Genomic DNA, 15,777 nt, shown 5'->3' on the forward strand with positions numbered 1-15,777 from the left:
CTGTTTGCCGTATTTATATTGTGGTTCCCTATGCCCTTAAATTTGACCAAACTGTGGGAGGCAGTGGAAGACAGGAGTGCCTGGCGTGCTCTGGTCCATGGGGTCACGAAGAGTCGGACAAGACTGAACGACTAAACAACAACAACAACCACAACAACAACAATAACAACATGCCCTTAAACTACAAAGCTTTAGATATGCTAAAGAGAGATGCCTTTGCTCAGCCTGACAGGACCCCCAACCCTGAACTCACAAGGGGGGGGGACAAACCCATCTCATTTTCCTTGTTTTGGGTTTTCCTTAATGCCCTCTATTAGTTTTCCCTCCCTGAATTCTTTTGCAGTATTGCTGTCATCCAGCAATGGGCCCAAACATACTCTTCATTGTGCTATAGCTACCTTCCCCAACCTGGTACCCTTCTGATATTTTTGGGATACAACCCCCAGGTTGGGCATGACTGCACTCTGGATTCTGCCCATCTTGTCCCCCCCCTTTTTTTTGCCTTCCTCCCCACCCCTTGATTTGCTGCCACCCAAGCAGTTTGTGATCTGTTAGCTCCATAGCTGTCAACCATCCCTTATTTGGCGGGAAACTCCCTTATCCCAGCGCCATTTCCCGCTGCTGTCCCAGATTGATGATGTCCCTTAAATTTCCCGGGTTTCAAAGGAAGCAGCTCCTCTCCCTCCCTCCCTGACGGCCAGGGAGGAGAGAGGCTCCAACTGTGTTGCTTGGCTGCGTTGCTCACCCAAGAAGGAGTCTAAGAACAACCTGGGGGGTGGAGCTTGCATGCCTTGTGCCGATCAAATTGGCTGCGTTGCCTGGGGACTCGCCTTTGCTCAGCGCTTCCCAGCGGAGAGGTGACGGTGGTTTTCCTTGCTGCATCCCCTTTGCCGGGTTGCTGCGCTATGGGAACCACCACTTGAGGCTTCGTTTGGCTGCTGGTTGACTAAAATCCCTTATTTTGGCTGCTGGTCCCTTATTTTCAAATCTGTAAATTGACAGCTATGGTTAGCTCCTCCCTCCCCAAGGTTGTATCAGGTGGATACAACCCCCCAAGTTGCTACACAAATTTGATGGTTCTGATTCTACACTTAGGGTGGCTGGGACTCTCTTCTGCTGCAGCAACTAACAACCTTCCTTTGCCTGCCCCTATGTCCTTTCCTTGCCTGTATTGTCCTGCCTAAACATAGGAAGCTAACTGAATTAGGCAAATGGGAAACTGTCAGTCCAGTTTGGTCCACCATACTCAGTGCTATTTACTCTGACTGGCAGTTGCTCTCCAGAGTTTCAGGTAGGGCATCTTCCCCAGACCTAACTGGAGACACCAGGGATTTAACCAGGACACTTCTATATTCGGAGCAGGTGTTCTCCCACTGCGTTATGGCACTTGAGATTTCCTCTGCAGCAGTGACCACTAGCAGCATCTGAGGAGACGTAGGATAAAGGATAGAGCAAGGGTCAGCAACCTTTTTCAGCCGTGGGCCAGTCCACCATCCCTCAGACCATGTGGTGGGCCAGAATATATTTTTTTGGGGGGATGAACGAATTCCTATGCCCCCCAAATAACCCAGAGATGCATTATAAATAAAAGGACACATTCTACTCATGTGAAAACACACTGATTCCCGGACCATCTGCAGGCCGGATTGAGAAGGCGATTGGGCTGCATCCCAATCCCCCTAGGTTGCCTACCCCTGGGATAGAGCCTCAGGGAGTCTTGCAATGGGGAGAACCTAGAGGGGAGGAGTTTGGGCAGGGAAAAGGGTGTGGGAACTAAGTACCAGTCTCCCTCCTTATCCTGACATTAGCAGCAAGAAGGTGTTTGTTACCTGCTGCAGTTCCAGACAAGATGTGAGGGGAAGGGATAGCTTTCAGTCTTTCTGTTTTCTTCACTATTCTAGTTGAGGAGTGTTAAATTCCACCCCCACCCCCACCCCTGTCTCTTCCATGTGCGCGCACACACCCCATCATCAGGTGTGGAAGCTCTAAATATCCAATGTCCCCAGAGAAGAGATTCTCTTGCACAGAGACAGGTCGAAACTAGCCAAGGAAATGACCATTTGGCTCTCTGAGGGAGGCAAAATCCTGCTCCATTTGGGTAAAAAAAGGCACAGAACAGCACCCTCCATTTGTAGGTTTCAAGGGACAGGGAGTCATGTTTGGGAGAAGGTGTGGTCTGTCACCCAGAGATGAATGCCAGCAAAATAAACACTGAGCTTTGTTTCTAATACGGGCTTTAAATGTGACATGATATCCCTCCTTAAAGAACTTGAGCATCTACTTCACAAATAAGCAGCATGGTGATTGAACCGCAAGAGACTGAACCACACCTATCATCCATGGATATTTGGCCATGCTGACCGGGGCTGATGGGATTTGGAGTCCAACAACTTCTGGAGGGCGCTACACTGACTACCTATGAGTAGGTCAAACAGCAGGATCTTGCGTCACCTTAGGAGTCCAGCAACATCTGGACTGACTACCCCTGTCATATATCAAGGCATATCTTATCCTTTAGCTTAATTTTTCACTTGGCATGTGTGTTTTCTGTTCAGTAGTAAACATGTAACAGTTGGGTTTGGAAGTCGTGTATTTCGGACACACAGAAGGAAAATCCTAATTGCACGATTTGTGAAACTCTGGCTTCCATTAAAAAAAAAAAAAACTTGGGCCAGGAACTGAGTAATGGAAGAATGGATAGCTGGTCTAGGAATAATCTTGCATTGGCCCACCCAGAGAGAAAGAGAAAGACACAAACAAACAAACAAACAAACAGGAGTGTGTGTTTTTGCAGGGTGCCCAAGTGTGGGTTTGAGACTCTATATACATATTGTTTTATGTGCACAGATGCTCTCTTATTCATTCATTCAGTTTTAAAACATTTTTAGACCAACAATCATCACACATTCTTGGGCAGTCAACAACAATATAAAGTATTGTTACAGAAGTTGGGTGCCACCCCTACTCTCTGCCAGCAGTAGCAAGATTCCATGGGGCAAGGGTGCCAACTCAAATAAAATATTGGGGGGACGACAGGTAAGACCTGACCTATGTAATCGATCAAAAGATGCAGCATACACACCATTTGAATGGCAACACCCATCAAATGAGGGGGCACTCTCAAATATTTTATTGAGAGGGAGGTGAAGGGACCTCTGCCCCTAGGAGTTGGCTCCCAAGCCAGGTGGTTCCAGGCACTCCCCCAGGGTGTGTGTTCCTTTGGAAAATTTAGACACATCAGAGACTGTTGTAGCTTTAAGAAATATGGTTTATTCACCTATTTACACCTTCAGTCTGAGTGGGCAGGGTCCAGATCTTACAGCACAGTCATCTCAAACATAGCTTGTTCCCCATAGCAGTGCAGCCCTGGAGTCAAAGACATATTTTCCAGCCAGCCTTCAGCCAACCTGCCCAAGGTGGATCTCCCTCATTGTTCTTCCCCTTCTTCTTCCCAGCACACCTTGCCCTAAAGACTCCCCTTTCCTGTCACCTCAAATACACACCCCTAACATCATATTGGGATACATGTTAACATAAACTGCATCCAGGGCTTCAATGTTTGGCACAGTTTAACTCCCTAAACCTTGATTAATTCTAACGTTTATTTGATCTAATAGCTTAGGTATCTCACACCCCACAAACTCATAACAATACCAAACTCTGCCATTCATAGAGCTCCCCACATCCCTCTTTGCCAGCAATGACTCCTGCTCTGCGGAGAGGTCCTGTGATGACTTGCTGGATGCTCAACGTTGCTGGGCAAATGCCGCACTTTGCATATTTGACAAACTGACACTCTGCCACATTGAGTGTCGAACTCAGCTTGTCAAATACACGGAGAGAAGCACTGCAGATCCTCAGGGAACATTGAGAGAAGCACTCAGGAAACACTGGTGACGTTATATCCGGCCAGGCAGCACCCTAAAGTGAGGGAAGAAAAGACAAGACCAGAAAAGGCTTGTTTTGATGGAAACCAGAGAACAGGAAAGGAGAACCAAAGTAGACTTGAGTTTTTTTACAAACATTTTGTTTTTGTTTTTTACAAATATGGAGCAGATACTATGTGGCACCTGTAGCAGTGCCAATTTAGCCGATTGAAGTGGGCGAGTAGGCATGTATGGGATAAGGTTACATCACAGGTAAACTGGCCAAGTTGTTAAGGGCTTTGAATACTATTAGTTACACTTTGAACTTGGTCCAGTAGCAAACAAACTCTGAGCGCAGGTGACAAGGCTTCGTTCTCATCAGCAGCCATGCTGCAAGATTCTGCGCTAATTGTAGCTTTCGGAACAAGCACAAGTGAAGCCCCATATAGAATGCATTGTAGTAATCCAGTCTTTTAAATTTATTTTTTATTTATTAAAAGCCCATAGCACTCAGTATTAGTAACCCAGTCTTGAAGTAACCAGTGCATGAACTACGCTGGCAGAGCTAAGACAAAAAGACTTCTTCCCAGGTGTCTGAGTTTGTAGGGTGTCCTAATGCTCCAATTTTCCTTCTACTAAACACCTTAGGCATCCAGAAAGAAGTCTTTTTTGTCTCAGAATATTCTCCATAACTCACAGAGAGTTCTACAGCCTCTACCAAACATCCTTTAGTCTCCCAGACAGGGTTAAATGTTCTTTTTTATTTTATTTTTAGGAACTGCTTCATGATAATGCTTTGAAGCAGCATAGTTTGTGTTCCATAATGGAAGCCTAATCTCTTCAGCCCTCCTAGTGACCCTGAACTTTTAATTATCTTACTGTGTAGATCTGGTTGTTAAGCACTGAGCTTTTATCAGTGCTGTTTTTTCTAGAAAAAGAGGTGCCGGAACTCCCCACAAACACCTCCCTTGTTCTCTTATAATCTTATAATGGCAAAGGTACCCACCTGAGAGGTGCCATAGCTGAGCTCCGGCGAGTTCCAGCTGAAAAAAGCCCTGCAGATAATTGTCTATAAAATGGGTGCTCTCCCCCCGCCCCATTTCTCTTGCTCTCAGATGTTGTATAAGAGTGCCTGGTCATCTGACTTAAAAAATTGAAATTGGAAGATAAATGCACCTGCTCTCCCATCTCACTCACTCACACACACACACACACACACACACAGAGAGAGAGAGAGAGAGAGAGAGAGAGAGAGTTTCTCTCTCTCTCTTTTTCTGTTAAAGCTGACCTGACTGTTGATACAATAAAAGTGAACTCTTTCTTTGTGAACAGTAACAATGAAAACAAATTGATCTTATTCACCCATCTTGTTCATGTGTTACAACCCCTAAAGCAGGCTTCCTCAACCTCAACCCTCCAGATGTTTTGGCCTACAACTCCCATGATCCCTACCTGGCAGGACCAGTGGTCAGGGATGATGGGAATTGTAGTCTCAAAACATCTGGAGGGCCGAGGTTGAGGAAGCCTGCCCTAAAGAGAGAACAGAGTGTGCAGCCTTTTACAAAACTTTTTTTAAAAAAAAATTCACCAGTTGCATTTATAGCTCGTCTTTTTTCTCTAGGTGGCATATATAGATCTCCCTCTCTTCAACACCACAACAACCCAGTGAGGTAGGATGGGCTGAGGGGCAGTGACAGGTCTAAGGTCACTCAGTGATATTCATGGCCAAGTGGGGATGTGAACCCTAGTCTCTCCCAGGTCCTAGACTGACACTCTTAACAATGCAGAGCATTATCGCATTCTAATATTTATTGGAAGCCACTCAGTCATGTTTGTCCAAAAACTCAAGTATGCTGTGCTGCAGCAAGCTCATTATGAGGAGTCTGTCGGCTTGTGGAAGTGGGAGCTCGGATGAGCCTGGTCTGAGACAGAGCAGCAGAGGGGCAGAAAAGTCATGCCCCTGGTCACACTTCCCTCTTTTGCACAAAAGGAACAGGAATCCTGTCCTCTGTTGATGTCAATACACGCACACTGTTTCACAAGCAAAGAGCCAAAGCTCACCATTCTGTGAGGGTGCAACAGTTGCATGTCATCAAAATGTTAAACACATACACACAGAGACACCTATATGTGGCGCATTTGGTGTGAGAGACTGACAGAGCGACAGGGCCGTCTTAAGAATATCCGGAGCTGTGGTGCAAAGCTCCCTCTGCCCCCCTGCCCCCTGTTTCCCAGAGGTTTTTAGGGATGACAGCGCTGCCGGCAGGGCTGGAGGAGGTGGGTGAGGGCGGCAAGCATCCAGCCTCCGCCTCTTCCCTGGCACCCTCCAGAACTTGGCGCCCCAGCGCCCCGTGCCACTAGCCTCTATGGGTAATACGCCCCTGCAGAGCAAGAAGCATTCAGCAGTCAGTTCTATCTTCTTCTAGCTTTTTATTAATAACCATGAAATAGTGCCAGACATTTCCAGGACAATTTAGGCTGCTGGCTAGTGAGTAAGCCTTACTGAATACTCTGGGAGTTACTTCTGAGTATGCATGCAGTGGATCATACCGCACTTCACTTTACATGGATGTGTAATTAGCAGCATTAGGAACTGCCATATACAGAGTCAGGACATTGGTCCTGTTGCCCAGTATTGTCCACAAAGGCAGTAGCTCTTTCCAGAGTTTTAGACCAGGGACCTTTCCCTGCCCTTCCTGGAGACTGGACCTGCATGCTGGATAATGTCCACTTGAATCTTGAAAGCATTATTTTGTCACTGAAGGAACACTGCTGGTTTTAACAAGTACTGTGAAATAAAGTGGTTTGACAACTGTAGCCTCTGAGAGCAACAGTGTAAAGCACTAAAGGGATTTACAAAGGGATTTTTTTTCAGCCGGAGCTCCTAGGGGCTCAGCTCTGGCACCTCTCAGGCAGGCGACATTGCCATTCTAAGAGAACAAGGGAGAAGTTCATGGTGAATTCCAGCACCTCTTTTTCTAAAATTGTTTGGGGAAGGATCATGTCATAGCCACCAGGGGCCTATTTCAGAGACTATTTCAGTTTTCAGATACAGAATGCCATGGTTTTGTGCCTTTCTGATTGGTCTAGTTACTTTTGGGCTACTTTAAAACATGATCTATATGCTTAGGTCAGCAATATTTCTTCTTCTTTTTTCAAATCTGTGTTGCATGATTCCCCTCCCCCTTTATAAAGAGTATTATGAAGCTTGAAAATTTGATGCATTTCTACTGAAAGATACTATACATGATCCAGCAACAAACGTTTGCTGGTAACTCCTGTTGAAATATATCCACTCTATCAGGCCTTCCCCATTCCTAAGGAGCTCCAGGCAGTATACATGGTTCTACCTCTGCATCTAATCCTCACTACAACCCTGCAAGGTAGGGTACGCTGAGAGACAGTGACTGGCCCATGGTCACTCCGTCATCTTCATGTGGATGAGTGAGGATTTGGATCCTGGTCTGCCAGGCTGAAGTCCAACACACAAATAAGCCCATGCGATTATAAGCCTTGAGGTTGCAATCAACCTAGTCTTACCCAATGAAATAAATTGACTTGTTAGCCGCAGCCATTGGGTTTAATCATTCTAACAGATTTTGGTTGGATTGTGCCCACTTTCTAACCCTTTTATGTGTCTCAGCTGTGCAACTGAAGAGAGACACACATCTCTCCTGCTTCTATCTGTATTTTGTATTATTATTTTTTAAGGCAAATAAAAATGATCACCAATCCAATACTATGCTTAGAACAAGCTGGGGGTTGTTTCTGAAAGAAATACAGTGGTGCCCCGCAAGACGAATGCCTCGCAAGACGGAAAACTCGCTAGATGAAAGAGTTTTCCGTTTTGGAGGTGCTTCGCAAAACGAATTTCCTATGGGCTTGCTTCGCAAGACGAAAATGTCTTGCGAGTTCCTGCGGGTTTTTTTTCCTCCCCCCCCTTTTCTAAGCCGCTAAGCCGCTTATCCGCTTATCCGCTAAGCCGATAAGCCGCTAAAAGCCGCTAAAAGCCGCTAATAGCGGTAATGCGCTAATCCGTCAATGGGCTTGCTTCGCAAGACGAAAAAACCGCTAGACGAAGAGACTCGCAGAACGGATTCTTTTCGTATCCCCCTTTAAGACTGGAGCTGGGGTAGCTCAGTCGGTAGAGCCTGGATGGCTCAGCTGGTTAGAGTGTGATGCTGATAATGCTAAGGCTGGATGTTCGATCCCTGTATGGGTCAGCTGCATATTCTTGCATTGCAGGAGAGTTAGGCTAGATGACACTCAGGGTCCCTTCCAATGCTGCAGTACTATTATTCTATGAGACTTGTAATTTCGCAGGACGTTGGGCAAAAGATTCCTGCACTGCAAGGGATGATCCTTGTGGTCCCTTCCAACTCTATGGTTCTATGGGTTTGTTTGTTTGTTTGTTTGTTTGTTTGTTTGTTTGTTTGTTTTTTAAAAATCCATCCCAGGATTGGCCTGAGGCACTTCCTAGGGAACTATCAAACAATCACTAGTTTTCCTGGCATTTTGAATTCAGGACTTATGCATTATAGTCTCCAAAAGTAAAAAAAACACACACAAAGTAAGAGAGAAAATGCCTCAGTTTGGACCAATTTGTTTTAAAATGCAGGAGTCGTTTGTGTGACTCAAAATTGGCCTAACCTATTTGGATACAAATCCCATGAGTTACTCTGAATTAGTAAATGTGTTTAGGATTACTAATCCTTACAGTCAGTGTGGCAGAGTGGTGAGTGTGAGACTGCAACCTGGGAGACCAGGGTTCTAAATCCCCACTTGGTCATAAGGCTCCCTGGGTGACCTTGGGCAGTCACTGCCTCTGAGCTCCTTGGACGAAAAGGTGGGATATAAATGCAACAAATAAATAATAATCTTGATTTAAGCATGCTTCCATCTTAATTCCAAAATAAATGAAAAGGGGAACAAAGATACATTCGACAAGAACCCTCAAGTTCAAGCTGGGGAGGGAGACTGTTAAAAGCAATGCCATTTTGATAGGGTGTTTGACAGTTCGAAGTTTCTCATACTATCTCTGTGATTTACCCTCAGTACATTTACCTCCCCTTAAAATAAGCACACAACAGTGCTAAATACTGGGTAATTATTAGCACAATTAGTGAAGATCACCAGCAGCTAGTAGTCTGGGAGGCACTACTCTCTCTGAAGAGGGCTGCCAACTTTTCAATCAGCTCAGCAGCTGTATCTTTACAGTGCAAAAAGTAGCAGCTGAAATTTTCAGAGAACAATACTGTTTAAGGCTTACTTACTTCGCCAAACCTTTATTACTATAAAAAAGGTAAAGGGACCCCTGACCATTAGGTCCAGTCATGACCAACTCTGGGGTTGAGGCGCTCATCTCGCTTTATTGGCCGAGGGAGCCAGCGTACAGCTTCCAGGCCATCATAAAACATCCATATATAAAAATTATTATTATTATTATTATTAGCCTTTATTGGCATAAGTTTAAACAATGAAATCATAAAATCATCCAAATACATTGATAATCCAAACACATTCAATATATAAAAGACTAGATAGCCACCATTGAATAAATCAGGCAACTTGAGATTTAGCTTTACAGATCTTGGCTAAAATTTAAAAATATATACAAATAAACAGCCAGGTAAAATACCGTATATAATGATGAGGATTTTTATTGGGATTTCCCCCCGCTAAATAGTGCCATTCACCACTCTAGGAGATACTATTGACAAAAACTCAGTCACCCTTGCACAGTTACTTCCGGGTTAATATCAGACAGATAGAATCTGATATTTTCATTGTGCCATGATGTTAGACTACCCAAAAAAGGCATAGCACGCGTTGTTCAATGGACGTAGCTGGTTCTACAATGGACAGTAGAAAAGGATATGTTCTACAGTGCCTGGCACATTCAAAGAACATCCACAATGTCTATCATCCTGTTCTCACAGTAGCCAATCAGATGCCCCAATGGGAAGCCTGGACTCCCCAAGCACAAAAACACTCTCCCCTACTGTGTTTTCCAGCAACCTGGCATTCAGAAGCATTACTGCCTTGGAAAGACGGGGTAGAACATAGGTCCCCCTGTGTGCAAGTTTGCTTGTTTGTTTGCAGTGCCCACACAGTCATTGGCACCAAAATGCCAGTTTGTATTCCGCCACCCCTTTTAATCTTGATCTACACTTTCTAGGGAGAATATGATTTTTAAAAAAAAAAATCTGTTGCAATCTCCCTCAAAAACCTGTTTGCAATATAAAGGTTTTTGCAGTAACCCCCCCCCCGCCCCACCCATTCTGGAAGCACCCAAACGAGCAGAGCTATGCAGACATACTCTACCTGTCCCTGTGATCATGCTAAGTGGGCAAGACGAGCCCACTCCACCTGCTGAGGAGCACCCTTCCAGCAGAGCAGAAGAGGAGCAAATGCAGCTCCGGGAAGGACAGAGGCTTGTTTTGAAGGGGCCTCTCCTCTTTTCAAGAGGAAGCTGAAAATGGGGAAGATAAAGCTGAGGTTAGATGACAGGAAATATCTGGATGTGAAGTGACAACATGTCAGCATTGAGAAATATTGCTGCAAAAGCAAGCAGCTTCTTGTCTTGAGCTGTGTGGCAAACACCACCAGCTGCTTCCACTTGACACCAAATTAGGACTACATTTCTAAGTAATGTCCTCTCCATCCTGCAGCTAGGGGTTTATCCACATTTACCTTTTCTTTGCTCTTTGCAGGCACGATCCACACTTTAAAGCTCTGTGTTCGAGCACACACACCCTTTAATTTTCTTTTTTGCTCTTGAGCTTTCCCTACGAAAACCCGCTCCTTAGCACTCAGTCAGAGCAAACATCAATCTGCTCCAACTGGTGTTTGCTCCAACTGAGCGGGTTTTGCAGGGAAAGTTCTGGGGTGGGGGTAAAAGAGCACTCGGATGCAGAACTTAAAAATGCCAACCTGTGCCTGGAAAGAGCAGAACAAAACGTCACTGTGGATAAGCCCTTTGAGTATGAACTAAAATGTTCTGAGCTGCAATCCATTTAAAGCAAGACTTAAAAAATGAAAGGGTGGTGGTGGTTGAAGCTAGGGGAGACTATGGAGCTGGCCCCAGAGAGTTTGCCATGACCAGTGGATGGCAGCACACTGTACCATCTGCACAGGGCACCCCCCACCCAGCATACCAAGAGATCCTTGTTGGAGGCCATGTTGCTTCAGTGATGTCCCTGAAACCATTATCATCCCATTGAGTGCCATTCAGGTGGCTTGTTCAGTTGCGTGGGTCCTAGGCAGTGAATCCATTGCCCCCACCCCCACCCCGCTTCCAAAAAAATAGCCCTTTGAATTTCTGGCTTGCTTTGGTTAGGTTTCTAGAAGCATTTGGTCAAGACAGAATGACCAATGCTCTGTTTGGTGTGCATGAGTGGCTAGCACCAGGAAACTTGATGGCTGGTAATGCTCATGCTAATCACCTCAATGGAAACATCACCATGGGACTTGCATTGAACGTGGTCAAAGGAACAATGAGGACTTGGGGGAAGGACCAAAACTCAGGAATCTAGCAGATAGAAGTCAACATGGCAAGCGACACATGGTCTGTGTCCAGCACCATGTAATGACAGCAAAGACATGTGAGCCAGTGTATGTTGTAGAGCAACAAGCCTGAGAGACAGTGAACCTATCTGGTGTGGCTGATACACATCAAAATCCACTTTTGGTGAGAACAGATGAGAGTTAAACAAAAAATTATTTTAAGCGTTTGTTCATTAACCAGCTGAGTTAGACTTTGGCTTAGCTTATTTGGCATTACATATAATTTGCTTGTTAAACCCCTATCACAGCTGAATATCAGGTATTGGCATGCGTATTCAGGACTCAGTTCAACGTTTGAAGTTCAAATATCAGCTTGACTCAACTTCCTTCTTAAATGTTCTCAGAGAGAAGGCGAATATTGTAAAATGCAATATTCGTATTGAAATTCAGGAGAAAGGTTGAGAAGACAATTGCATGTTTCAAGTTCAAACACTCGCTCAAGTGCCACAGCTCTTGTAACTGTGTGGTGGTAGGGATCCTTCAGTGTGTTGTCTCTCTAGAGCAGTGAGACATAACAGTGGAAAATGGAATGTAGGTTTAGCTTCTCTGCTTAAAGTTTGAATTCCAATAGACTTCCTCATCTGGTGGGGGGCTAGAGGTGGGAAGGTTCTAAATCACACAGTAAAACATCGTCGTCCTCATAATCATGTTATTATTTATATGCCACCCATCAGACTGGGTTGCCCCAGCCACTTTGGGCGGCTCCCAACAAAATATTAAAAACACAATATAACATCAGTCATTCAATACTTCCCTGAACATTAAGGGATCATGGTGGCACTCAATAAGCATGTTCAGCCGGCTCCCTCATACTCATTTTTAATGGAGGAAAGGAAGATGCCAAAAAACTGAAGTTTTCCTTCTCTCCTTAGTTGTTAATTGATGATTCAGCTGAAAGCCAGGCACAGGTTGTCCTGCTCTCCCCACTGCCCAAAGCAAACTTGCAATGGGTTATACCAGAACTTAATTAGCGTGGGTGCATAATTACATTGGCCCTCCTTGTGCTCTCGCGCACACGCACACACAATGAAGGTTTGCCTCATCACCTACAAACTATTCCCATCCATTGCTAACAAGCAGTAGATTCACTGAGAATGTGGTTGCTGTAGTCTTCTGCTTTCATTTCAAGTGTTTAATAAAAGAGGAATGGAGAAAAATAATATTTAAAAATAGACTGCACAGAAGGAAGATACTACCCCAAAAGTATGCATCATTTAATTTTTTGAAAAACACTGAAGATGTCCTCCCTCTTTGATTACCTGCAATCCAACGGGTGTGATAAATACCTCTTAAAAACTTATGTTTGGTTGGCAGGTTATAATGCTGTGTTGACACTTGTGGTGGAAATGGTGGAAAGTTTCGAGTCTTACAGTGGTACCTCAGGTTAAGTACTTAATTCGTTCTGGAGGTCTGTTCTTAACCTGAAACTGTTCTTAACCTGAAGCACCACTTTAGCTAATGGGGCCTCCTGCTGCCGCCGCGCCACCAGAGCATTATTTCCGTTCTCATCCTGAAGCAAAGTTCTTAATCCGAGGTAATATTTCTGGGTTAGCGGAGTCTGTAACCTGAAGCGTATGTAACCCGAGGTACCACTGTATATAGAATCACAGGATCATAGAATTGTAGAGCTGGAAGGGGTCCCAAGGATCATCTAGTCCAACCCCCTGAAATCCAGAAATCTCAACTAGATCCTACATGACAGATGGCCATCCAACCTCTGCTTAAAAGCCTCCAAGGAAGGATGTTAACACTTGTGAATCGCTCTCTGGTTGCTGGCAGCAGAAAAGGCCTTAGGTCCAAAATTCAAGTGACAATAAATGAATGTGTCCCTATATGAAGTGAATTTGGACTAGTAGGTTGCCATACCAAAAAGGCTGGGAACCACTGATCTAAAGCACTTTTATGCCACTTTAACAGTCATGATTTCCCCATCAAAGAATCATGGGAACTGCAGTTTGTTAAGGGCGCTGAGAGTGGTTAGGAAACACCCCCCTATTCCCAATGAAAGCCCTCCAAATCACTTTGCAATTTAAAAAGAAGTCAGCAAGCACATGCACATTTTTGAGTGCATTTTACCAAATATCTGAAATTTTGCAGATGTCACTGGATTCCAACTCTTATCAAGCCTAGGTAGTGTGGCCAGTGGTCAGGGATTGTGCTCAGGACCACAATACCCCAAGGACCATCTTTCTCCATATGAACCTATCTGGACCCTGTGATCATCCTCTGAGGCCCTTCTTTGTGTGCCTCTTCCACAAGATGTCCGGAGGGTGGCAACACAAGAACAGGCCTTTTCTGCAGTGGCTCCCCGTTTGTGGAATGCTCTCCCTAGGGAAGCTCCAGGCCTTTGGCTAATTAAACAATCTATGGCCTTTTAAACTTTCTGTGGGGGGTTTATTGTTTTTGTTTGTTACTGTGGTATGTATTTCTGTGTTTTTATAAATTACTTTGGGATCCTCAGATGAAGGGCAGTACAGAAATTTAACAAATAAACAAATGCTCTTCCTCCTTACAATAAGTAGTGAATTTGCATGCTTGCACAGTTGCACAATTGTAGATGGTGGACAAAGATAAGAACCCCTGATGTGAAGGAAGGGTGATGACTGAAAAAGGACCAGGATTTAAGTTTCTGCCAAATTAGAAACAAACATGGCAATTTGTTGGGCTTCATAACACCACCAATACTCTGGGCATCTTCTAGCAATTCCTTAGGGTGTTCAGTGTGGAGGGAAAGAAAGACAGAGAACTAAATGTTACAAAGTGAGTTCCTGTGTTCCTCCAACATTCTGCACTTACTCCCTCTCCAACAGCAGCTGTGTTGTGATGTAATGGAGTACTGTACAACATTTGATCAATCTGATTTTGAAACAAAATATCTTACTGGGACCTGAAATTGGTACTGATTACCGTATTTTTTGCTCTATAAGACGCACCAGACCACAAGACGCACCTAGTTTTTGGAGGAGGAAAACAAGAAAAAAAAATATTCTGAATCTCAGAAGCCAGAACAGCAAGAAGGATCGCTGTGCAGCGAAAGCAGCGATCCCTCTTCCTTTTCTGGCTTCTGGGATAGCTGTGCAGCCTGCATTCGCTCCATAAGACGCACACACATTTCCCCTTACTTTTTAGGAGGGAAAAAGTGAGTCTTATAGAGCAAAAAATACGGTAATTAACAAACTTTAGAATTTTGCAATTTAATAAATAAGGATTTAATTTAACACTTGTTAACTGCTGCAAATGTAGTAATCACTAAATCATTGGAAGTGCCTTGATGTGGACCTCCTTGAAACTCAGATTGCACAGATTTGGGACATAATACCTATGGACAAACTTGCCACTTTGCAACAAGAACACTGAAAGGGAACAAGAGCATTGCTTTTATGCAACATCCTCTGACTTTATTCACCTTGTACAATCAATTGAACACAGCTTCTGCCCTCCAGAAATGCACTGGAACGGCGCATTTGTTTAATGATTTTGTACATTTACGTCAGAAATTGGAACATAATGGATACTGTATTGTGTATAAAACTAGTTCCACACTGGGGAAGTGGGGAAGACTTACATTTTCTGGATGTTGCATTTGTAATTGTTTATATATCTTAAAAATGTATTTAAATTTTTTAAAATAAAAAATAACTTAAGAAGAGTCCTGCTAAATCAGGCCAATGGCCCATCTAATCCAGCATATTGTTTTCACAGTGGCCAAAAAGATTCCTGTGGGGAACCTGCAAGCAGGACTCAAGCACAAGAACATTTTGCCCTCCTGTGTTTCCCAGAAGCTGATCTCCATAAGCATTTCTGCCTCCAACCATGAAGGTAGAGCATACGCTCCATCATGACCAGTAGCCATTAATAGCTTTGTCTTCTGTGAATGTGCAGATATAATAAACCTGCAAGTGTCTTGGGGCCTCCTATCTCCTCCCGTTTTGTTTTCAGACTTCAGCCGACACTGAAGATTCATTTTTCTTCTTTAAAAATGTAATGAGTGGAGGATATTGCTGCTGCTTGATGATTATGTGTTTGTCATCTTTATTTAAAGTTCTAAGCGTCTTTGAGTTTAGAAAAGATGAGAGACAAAGTGCGAGACTGGTTACACTATGCTCAGATTAAAGAAGTGTTTAAAAATGACAAAAAGCTAGGATTCCAAGTGGAAAAGTCAAAGTTAGAAACTGAACTGTTAGAACCTAAGACTAAGGTACTTTCAAGAATGTATAACTTGCTGCTGAAATGGAACACACATGACGAAATGGTAAAATCAACAATGATAAAATGGGCGCAGGATATTGGGTATAATATTATGTTTGAAGATTGGGAAAGGTTGTGGACCTCTGGGCTGAACTTC

General features: G+C 44.1%; 1 long non-coding RNA gene across 1 annotated transcript in view; it reads right to left on the minus strand.

Moving 5' to 3' along the window:
* Positions 1–3,505: 3,505 nt before the first annotated feature.
* LOC310754584 overlaps positions 3,506–15,777 on the minus strand; it is a 42,117-nt gene continuing 29,845 nt past the window's right edge. Inside the window, exons 3-5 of the long non-coding RNA XR_014543891.1 lie at positions 10,191–10,338; positions 4,873–5,010; positions 3,506–3,921 (exon numbers count right to left, since the gene is read on the minus strand). This is a non-coding gene — a long non-coding RNA (uncharacterized lncRNA). The remainder of the gene's footprint in view (positions 3,922–4,872; positions 5,011–10,190; positions 10,339–15,777) is intronic.

The sequence above is a fragment of the Podarcis filfolensis genome, assembly GCF_964270895.1.
Source record: "Podarcis filfolensis genome assembly, chromosome: Z".
In the NCBI taxonomy this organism is placed as follows: Eukaryota; Metazoa; Chordata; class Lepidosauria; order Squamata; family Lacertidae; genus Podarcis; species Podarcis filfolensis.